Source organism: Corvus brachyrhynchos, unplaced genomic scaffold, assembly GCF_000691975.1.
Source record: "Corvus brachyrhynchos isolate BGI_N302 unplaced genomic scaffold, ASM69197v1 scaffold69, whole genome shotgun sequence".
NCBI lineage: Eukaryota > Metazoa > Chordata > Aves > Passeriformes > Corvidae > Corvus > Corvus brachyrhynchos.
In genome coordinates, this window is record NW_008240228.1 from 4,720,941 (window position 1) to 4,729,902 (window position 8,962).

The window sequence follows — 8,962 nt, forward strand, 5'->3', positions numbered from 1 at the left end:
CCAGTGCCCCGGTGGCAGCAGAGGCATCTTTTCTATTTATTTGTGTCTGTCCCATGGGAACCTGGAGTGTGTGTCTGTGTGTGGGGAGGGGGGGACCTGAGCTCTGCTCCTTGGCTCCTGCCATGTCTGTGCCCAGGCTTTTCCCGGGAGCAAATCAGCAGAGCTGGTGACAGCAGAAGCCGTGAAAAGACTGTGGCAGATGTGAGCCTGCTCTCTAATACTTTATGAATACTGAATCTGCTTTTTTTTCAGGGGGAGGGTGGCTCTCTGTCTGTGTTGTTGCTCGTTATCTATCAAATGTAGCATATACACAACACTGGAATGAGGTGGTGTTAATAAAAGTAGCAAAGTTGCATCCTGGAGATATATTCTGTCAGGGGAGATACAAGAGAGGACAAGAAAGTGGGGTGGAAGTGTTGGTGTCATCAAGACAGATCCATGTTGCAGACCGTGGAAGAGCTTCAGGAGCATGTTTTAATGATATTTTTCTTTTTCTTTTTTTTTTCCTTTTGGATGGACTACTGAACCAAAATGTTCTGGTAATTGTGGGCTAGAATTTTGTAACGGCTGCACAAGAATTCTCTGTCTCCGAAGTTGTGGCATTTTAGAATTAAGCAAAACCTCCCTGTGTCCCTCAAGATGAATACATGAGTTGTAATCTCAGGAAAAATTCAGGGGATGTGTCTTCCAGTCTCAGGAAATGGCAATTTACAGTCTTGGGAGAAGAGAAGGGTGGATGGGACAGGTTTCTTAGAGGGGACACATCGCACTGACTGCTCCTCCCCATCAAGTGACATCTAGCCTGAATGTCACAGCCACACAATAACTTAGTACTGCCATTGCCTTGGCTCTAGTTGAACAGAAACGTTTGGGCTCTAGCCCAGCAGTTCAATTGCTTTTCCAGGTATTAAAATAACAAAAGAAAAAGGAACTACTGAAATAGGCAGAAGAATGCAGAGCTCTTCAACACCCGAAGCATCAGGCAGGCAGCAAGAGCAGGCACATGCAAGGATGGTTTGCATGCTTGGTGCTGTGAGTTGTCAGTGGTGGATATTTGACAAAAACCCCCTTTTTATACCAGTTTTAAGAAAAAATTAGTAATAACTAAGCAAACTGCTGAAACCAACTGAGCCGAACAAGGGAATAACAGCAAAACAAAAAGCCCAGTGTGTGTCTGTTGCCTGGGGCAAGCTACAGCTGATGGATAAAGTGACAGACGAATCCTTCCCTCATTTCCATTTTAATCTCTGTCTACTAATTGTCATCAATATCATCAGGGTCACTAGACCACTAGTGCGAGACTACAGCCTTCCACAGGAACTGCAGCTTTATGTCTGCCTGGCCCCCAGGGCTTTGCCCCTTTGCTAACCCAGGCTGTACTGGGGATGCCTCCTTGGAGAGGGAGGAAGGGTCCTTGGAGGTGAGGTGAGGTGGGTGATATTTCCCAGCGTGACATGGAAGAGGCTACTCCTAGTGTCCGGCATCAAAATACAGGACAATTGCAGCCCTGTTTGAAATGAAAATTATTTATACTCCCTTTATGCCCAGGCCAGGATTTGAAAAAAGGGCAGCTGGGAATCCAGCTCCCATTGGAAGAAAGGGCTCATTCCGACTCTTAAATCAATGACTGTGTGATGAAAGCGCACTTTGGATCAGACCCAAGGAGGACAGAGTCAAAGCTTTTTGTCGGTTCTCTGCCTGGTGCTGTCTCTTCCCTTCCTTACTCTGGCATGTGTAACACCTGTGACGTGCCACATGAGCACTCAAGGGGGTCTCTGCTGGTGACCAATCAGGCAGTCCCTTGGAATTTTGTTCCATCACCCCCCTGCCCAGGAAAGGTGCTGCACAGCGTTGTAAAGGTAATGTTTAACCCAGGGGCTCCAAGCCAAATCCTGGCCTCTGCGCACAGCTTGAGCACAAATTGTGCCCATGGCAACTACGCAGCAACTTGCTAGGTTGGAAACCTCCCATCCCCACTTGGAGGCAGCCGTGTGGTCCTCTGCTTCTGCTGCTAAAAAGTAATAGATTTTTGGCATTTACTCTGTATCTTTATCCTGCACCCAATCCTTCCTGCTTTACAGGCATAGTGTGTTCGGGTGATTGGGACAAGGCTCTGGGTTGGTTCTGTTGGAAATACTCCCTCATAACAATTTTCAACCCTTTTTTTTGGACCCTGTGGATTCTCCTTCTCTTACTAACTCACTCTGTTCACTTCCTCTACTCCCGTTCCTCTGTGTTGCCCTCCCAAAGTCTCAACATCCCTTTGGTGCTACCATCTTCATCTCTTCTCCAAATCTCCCTCATCTCTCCTGAGTTACACTTTTCCTTAGACTTCCCAAATACTTTCTCTGCAATCATTCCTTGGCAGATCAGCTTCTTATTCCTTCTCCCACCTGGTAACCATTTCTTGAGCAGGACACATGAGGATTAAAAAAATGGACTTTTCTTAGTTCTGCTGTTGATTTGGGATCAAAGGAGTTCACAGTAGCTGCAGTCAAATTCTCTGTTCATGCAGCTGTAGCTGGTGACAAGGACTGCAGGCTCTGAAGCACACCCAACCTTTCACTTGAGATTGTGACCCTGTTTTGGGATGCTGTATGGTTTTGAGGTTCCATATTTGCAGGGTGGTGTCTTTGCTGCCTGAGATAAGGTGGTGGTAGTCCCGGAGAGGGTTGGCTTGGCCTTAAGGTGGTCCTCTTTGGCTTGCTACTCCGTTGCTTGTGCTTTTCTAGTTATCCAGGGAATTAGGAAGGGACTATTGCAATATTATAATGTGTGTGTGTGTGTGTCCCTGTGGCTGTGTGGGATTTTACCACTCTGGCGTGCTGCAAATCTGCAAGGAATGGCCGATACCACCTTGTCGTTTGTGTCCTCCTGAGCGATTCGCCGCCAGTGCTGTGACCGGGACAGGGCAAGGCAGACAGGAGACAAAAAAATTGCTACATGAAACTGCCTGCTGCAAATCTTGCCAGAGGAAGATTTGGCATCCCCCTGCTCCTGTGATGAAAATCTTCAGAGGCCCATGCCCTGGAAGCCGCAGGCCCCGTGGCTGCAACTCCAGATCTTTGGAGCTTATTGGTAACATATTTGCAAAGCTGCCCCGCTGTGATCACTGATCTCTGCCAGCTTAAATTTGGGAAAATGCTTTACACAGCCTTTCCTTTCCCCTCCTTCAACCCCTGCAGGTCTATATACAAGGAAAGAAAAATTTAGTGTTTGAGCATAAGCACTGGTCAGCCAATCTGCAGCGTACCTTCTTGAAAACCCAAAACAGGTGCTCTTGGGCCATCGAAGTCTTGAAGCAGTTAAACTTCCTTTCACCTCTGTTGCAGTTCCTTTAAAAGAAATAGAGAGATCTTCAAAAGGTGGAAGGGTGGCAGGCCAGAAACGTAAAGCGTGTGCAATCACTCAGATACAAGTGGCACCACTAAAAATTGCCTTCATATATCAGCTTATGGTTTACACACTGTGGCAGAAAGGACGCTAAAAGGTCAGCAGAAAAAAAATATATATGTCAAGCCTGGAGCTGTGACTCCAAAGGTGTGGAAAGACATGATCTGAGAAGGGTTCTAGAGGGACTGGATAAGTGCTTGATATGGCAGGATTTTTTATTTTATTTTATTTTATTTTTTGCAAGGGAGCTGCTTGCAAACGTCAGCACAGAAGCCAAGGTATATACTCACAGTAACCTCTTGCTACGACCCCTGGTGACAAGACGGATAGTTCCATTCATCTGTGGGTGAACAGCACAGGCTCTCTGCATTTTTTACTTGAAGCCCTGGATGAATTTGTTTGCGGAGGGGAATGTCACCGTTGTGAATGCTCTGATCACTCATGTGCCCATAGTGAAGTCAGTGGTAGGGAAGAGGGGAGGGGAAGGAGGGGGGCAGAGCAAGGAGGAAAGCAAGCTTCTCTCTGGGGGTCTGGGGGATGCCAGCTTATATCCAGCAAAACATCTCCAACCAAACATTAATGGAGGATGTGACTTCGAAACAGAGGGATCAGCAAATATGCTGTAAATTAATAATGTGCCCTTTTAGTAGCAATTGCTTTATGAAAATCGGTAGGGCTTTTTTTCCCCCCCTCCTTGTATGAATAGCTCTGAAATAAGTGGGTCTCACTGGAGTTTTGTTTAAGACTGACCCCTTACTTTATTAACCGTGTAACATTTTAAGGTTGTTTTTTCCTCTCTGTCTCCTCCAGCAAGTCTCTATTGATCACTGTTTACAGTTATAATCCCTTTCAAATTTATCATCCATGACTAACACCACACATATTGATTGGTGCTGACGGATGTCCCTGTATGGTGTATACCCACAGTGATTCTCGCTAGTGAAGTACAGTAGATATATTTTTTTTCTCTCCTTCATTTGCTTTTTATAGCTTTCTGCTCCCTCCCTTTTGTTCTCAGTCTGACTAACCTATTTCACACAAACACTGTGGGATTACCATGTCTAAATTTAGGACAATTTCTTTATTCTTGATGAGGTCTTTGGAACAGGAAGGAAAAGAATGGGCAGTGGCGGGGTTTGGGTTTTGTTGTTGTTTTTTCCCTCAACTGGGGAGCTACTGGAAGGAGACAGGCCCTATAGGAGATCAGATTTATGAGGGACATCCACACGTCTTAACCTAAAGCCTAAAGTAACAAAGATGTAAGGGCTAGTTTTTTTAGGGACAAATTAGATGTCACTGGTGACTAAGGACAAGGTGTCCGAAATCTGGACTATAAATGGAGTCATTTGTCAACAATGCATTTTTGCTTGCCTGCTGCAACATTTCCTCCATCTCTTGTTGGCCAGAAGTAGAGCTTAAGGTTAATCTCTTCTCTGAGCCACCTCAATTTAACTTGAATTTACAAACCTAAACCCAAATAACTAAACCAACCAAAAGCCCCCAGCCCCAAATGCTCTCAAGGATTTTGCTACAGTAGCACCATAAAATTTCTGTCACTTAAGCTGTTGTTTTGTTCTTGTTCTTGTTAACCCAAAGCCTTTCAAAGGCTGGGTTCCTTCCAGATTTGAATAATCCATTTGTAACTTTTTTTTTGTGTGCTTTATGCAATGGTTTAAATACATGTTCTTGTACATGCTTTTTATTTGGGGGTAATAAGGCAGCAAGTATAAGACAGAGTTGTTAAACCTCAGTAAAAACATTTTTTAGTAATAATTTGGCATTTATTTAATATACAGCCACCGTCTTATTAAATCTCTTTAGATTTAATAGGATAGTTTGTTGTATTATAGCATTACTACTACAATGCTGTAGTTATGGTTGAAAAGGCATTTTCATTATAAACTCCTGTTTGCAGGTGCTTATAACTTTCTGAAGTACAGCACCTCTTTTATTTGAATGTGAAATAATTCACTGCACCTCTCAGTTTTTTTCGTTCATTTCCATCTCCATCTCAGAAACAAGGACGTTTAGATGTCAAAAATAAAAACAAAGAAAACTAGCAGTTACTGAGGAGCAACATTAGAGCTGAGAATTAAAATTCACCAAAGTAAGAGCTCAGAGTTAGAGCTTAGGAAATTCTGGACCTTGATTAAGTTGCTGTGTCCATGTCTGGTAAAGCATAAATTTGGCAATTTGCTCAGTAATGTGCAGTGCCATTAAAAAAAAAAAAAAAAATTCTCTTCTGTGTGTGTGTTTCTCCTTCACCTTGAAGGCAAACAGGTTTGTCTGGTGAGGTGCTCGGGACTGGACCAGGGGTCAGTGTACTTACTGATGAACTGGGTTAATGACCAGGTTTTATGATGAGCAAACAGGACCTGCCCTCAGCAGGGCTGTCTCCAGGAAATGGGCATTTTTCTGTGCCCTGTCCTGGCCATGCCTCTCTGAAGGGGTGGGCACACACAGTGGTGACATCCACAGTGGCCACCCGGCTTTGCTCTGCTGTCACTGTAGTTGACCCTTACAGCATTACTCAGCTATAGTAAATGTAATATTTAATTGCTTTCTGGGCTGGGAACCACTTGTAAACAAACCATAGCCTCAATGGAGACTTTATGGTTAAATAAATAAATGCTGACAAAGAAAGACTGGGGACACAAAAAACCCAAACAGGAGCACAGCACTAAACTGCCCCATAAAACCTGTGTAAAGAGACTGTTTCATGGTGTCACAGCAGCAGACTTTTTGCTTTTCCACAGGCTGAGTTTGCACGTGGCATTATTTTCCTTTATTTCAGTCCTGGCCCAGAAACTCCTGCTGGAGTGGCACTGAGGAGAGGGTTGGTCGGTTTGTTTGTTTTTTTAATTGTTACCAGGCTTAGACAAATTTCTCTTTTAGTGGTGGGAAGATCAGAGCAGGGAGAGGGACATGTGCCACTGTTACGAAGGGCGCAGCCTGTTCCTGCTGCTGTAGAACCTGAGCTGAGCAGAAAGCAGAAAGCTATTCTTTTAAAGCCCAGAATTTTGGTAAATCTCTTCTAGCTCTGTGCAGCAATATGATCCTTTTGCTTAGGTGTAAACATCAAGTCTTTCCTGAGAATGCAAGTAGAGATAGGTGTGAATTCATCAAGACAGAGTTGTTGTCTCCTGCTCTGGTATAATCCATTGTGGGTTTTGGAGTACTAATAGTTTCCTCAAATAAACATCCTCAATGCCAATCAAAATAAAAGGGTTTGTAGCTCCAAGCCTTCTGCCCTGAAAGTCCTCACTGCAGCCACAGCAAGGCTGAAAATGAAAGTTGTTTTCTAGGAAAAAACAGATAAATTAGGCAAACTTTTGTGGCAGGACCGAGTTTTTTACAGTTTATTCTCCCCATGAAGTTTTGCACTGTTGAAAAACCTCACGCAAAGTCCTTTTAATGTTCCTCAAGTGTGCATCCAGTGACCACAGTGGTAACCACTGCCTCTGTCCAAAAGAGAGAAAATGCAATTATTTGAAAGTAGCAGCTACAAATAAATTTATTAAATGGAAGATGATCATATAGACAGCTCTGAGCAGCTCCTGAATTTCCAGACAACTTGTACTGCATTATGACTGTTTCAGCCTACTCCATTGGGGTTTTTTTGCTGTACAGGTAGGCTTGACCTCTCCTTGCCAGTTTTAATTTTCCTGCTGTTTTTCAGTAGCTCTGTGGTCATGTTGCTAGCAAAGGAGCACTATAAATGGATTAATGAGTGTCATGAGGAAATAGGAAACTGTCTCCTTGATTTTTTTTTTTTGGACTGTTTTAGTAATAAGTATTTTAAAAATTTTGAAGATATAAGAACTGGGAATTTTCTATTTTTTTTTTCTTTTTGTTAGGATCATTTAAAAATACCCACAGGTTCATTTTTGTGTAATGCCACACGACTTGGCATGCTTCAGATTGTAGTTAGTCACTTTTTGGTAGAATTCTCGTATGGAAAAATGTGTGCATGCCATTTTAAAATCATATTCAAACATATGGAAAATCCTTTGTGCTTGCAAAATGTGGAAATCTGGTCAGAAATGGGCTAGCTTTATCTTAAATCCAGTCAATTTTGTTGAAAATATAACTGGAACAGAGCTTGGTTTTTGGAGAGAGAGATTCATCTAGAAAGGTGAGATTTCCTGGCTGGGCAGACCTGTTTCGAAATTTGAAATAAAAAGCAAAAGAAAGAGGTGAAGTGAAACACCTCTCTTGGATTTGCTTTTCTGATAATGAAGTCAACCCTGGACTTTTCATGGGTCTGGATTGTCCTGTCACTGAGCCCAGAAATCTCCCAGGATTTTGGACCAATTCCAGCCAAGGGAGGGTCTGGAAATACAGATACTAAACTGCAGATCACTGGGGATAGTGCAAATGTTGATTGGGAAAAGTCTATGGAAACTTCCTTGGAAGGAGGAATGATTGTCAAATAATTTGTATAAAGACATCTTAAAGTCACTTGATTAAACTGGAGCGTCAAGAGGAAAAAGAATTCTTCTCCATATAAAAAAAACTAAATAATCATAATAACTCATATTTTTCTATCTTCTAATGGTAAAACATTTTGGTTATTTCAGATACCAGCCTGTTCAGCTCATTGGTCCTCCACGTGGTCAGAAGTTTGTCATGACCTCTATGCAGCTCAGCCTTGGATGGAACTTCTTACAGGTCCTTATTTTTTTGCTCTCTGGGGAAATGCATTTTCACGTATTTGTTGTATGTATCTTTTCTTTTCACTTCTTTTATTCCTTTTTTTTTTTTGTCTTTTCTATTTTTTCTAACCTCAGAGGTAGCAATCCTACTGCTATTAGCAAGATGTCTATTACAGTGTCATTAAAAAAGCTATAGTCAGAGCATGGAATGACTCACATCATGGAGGAGTTAATAATTCACTGTAATAAAAGTATAAAGTTTTATGATAAACCACTCTCAGGGGAGTTAAATATAATCCTTAGCGGGTCACACACTGACTACAAAGCTTACATTTGTAATGGTAATTTGAATTTACTACATCGCCTTTAGTTTTTAAGCGTTTGTATGTCATTAGACCTTATAAATTGATTTATATATTCAACTCCAGTATAATTCTACATAAAGGTACAATAAATTTTATGGATTATAGATATGGCATCTAAAACAGTTTAGAAAAATAATTTTATTAAATTCACTTAAATGGCGGTGATGAACAGCGATGAGGATGCCAGCCTGGCTCAACTTCCGAGAACTGCACGAGGCGGGCAGGGAGCTGCCAGTGGTGGTGGGGACAAAGGGAGGGGACAGGGCCATAACTAGTCATCCAGCTTCTCATTAAGGACTTCAGCAGTGACACCAGGTGCTAATATTTCACACAACCACAATTGTCACTGAGCAGGACCCCTGTGCTGCTCCAAAACTCTTTCTCCTACTGTGACATGTGGGGTCCCCATGGCCAGTGCCACTCCTAATGCTCCATTGGTGACATTGCTGGTAAAGGTACAAGATCACCTGCAGGAAAGGATTGTGTTTGTACCACAAACAAGTCACTTCTTTCTAAGATCAGGCTGCTGTGGGGCACTTCAGGTTGGCT

The 8,962-nt window shown here is 42.6% G+C and overlaps 1 long non-coding RNA gene across 1 annotated transcript in view; it reads left to right on the top strand.

Moving 5' to 3' along the window:
- Nucleotides 1-7,908: 7,908 nt before the first annotated feature.
- Nucleotides 7,909-8,962, top strand: part of LOC108449368 — a 96,772-nt gene continuing 95,718 nt past the window's right edge. The window contains exon 1 of the long non-coding RNA XR_001865536.1: nucleotides 7,909-8,064. This is a non-coding gene — a long non-coding RNA (uncharacterized LOC108449368). The remainder of the gene's footprint in view (nucleotides 8,065-8,962) is intronic.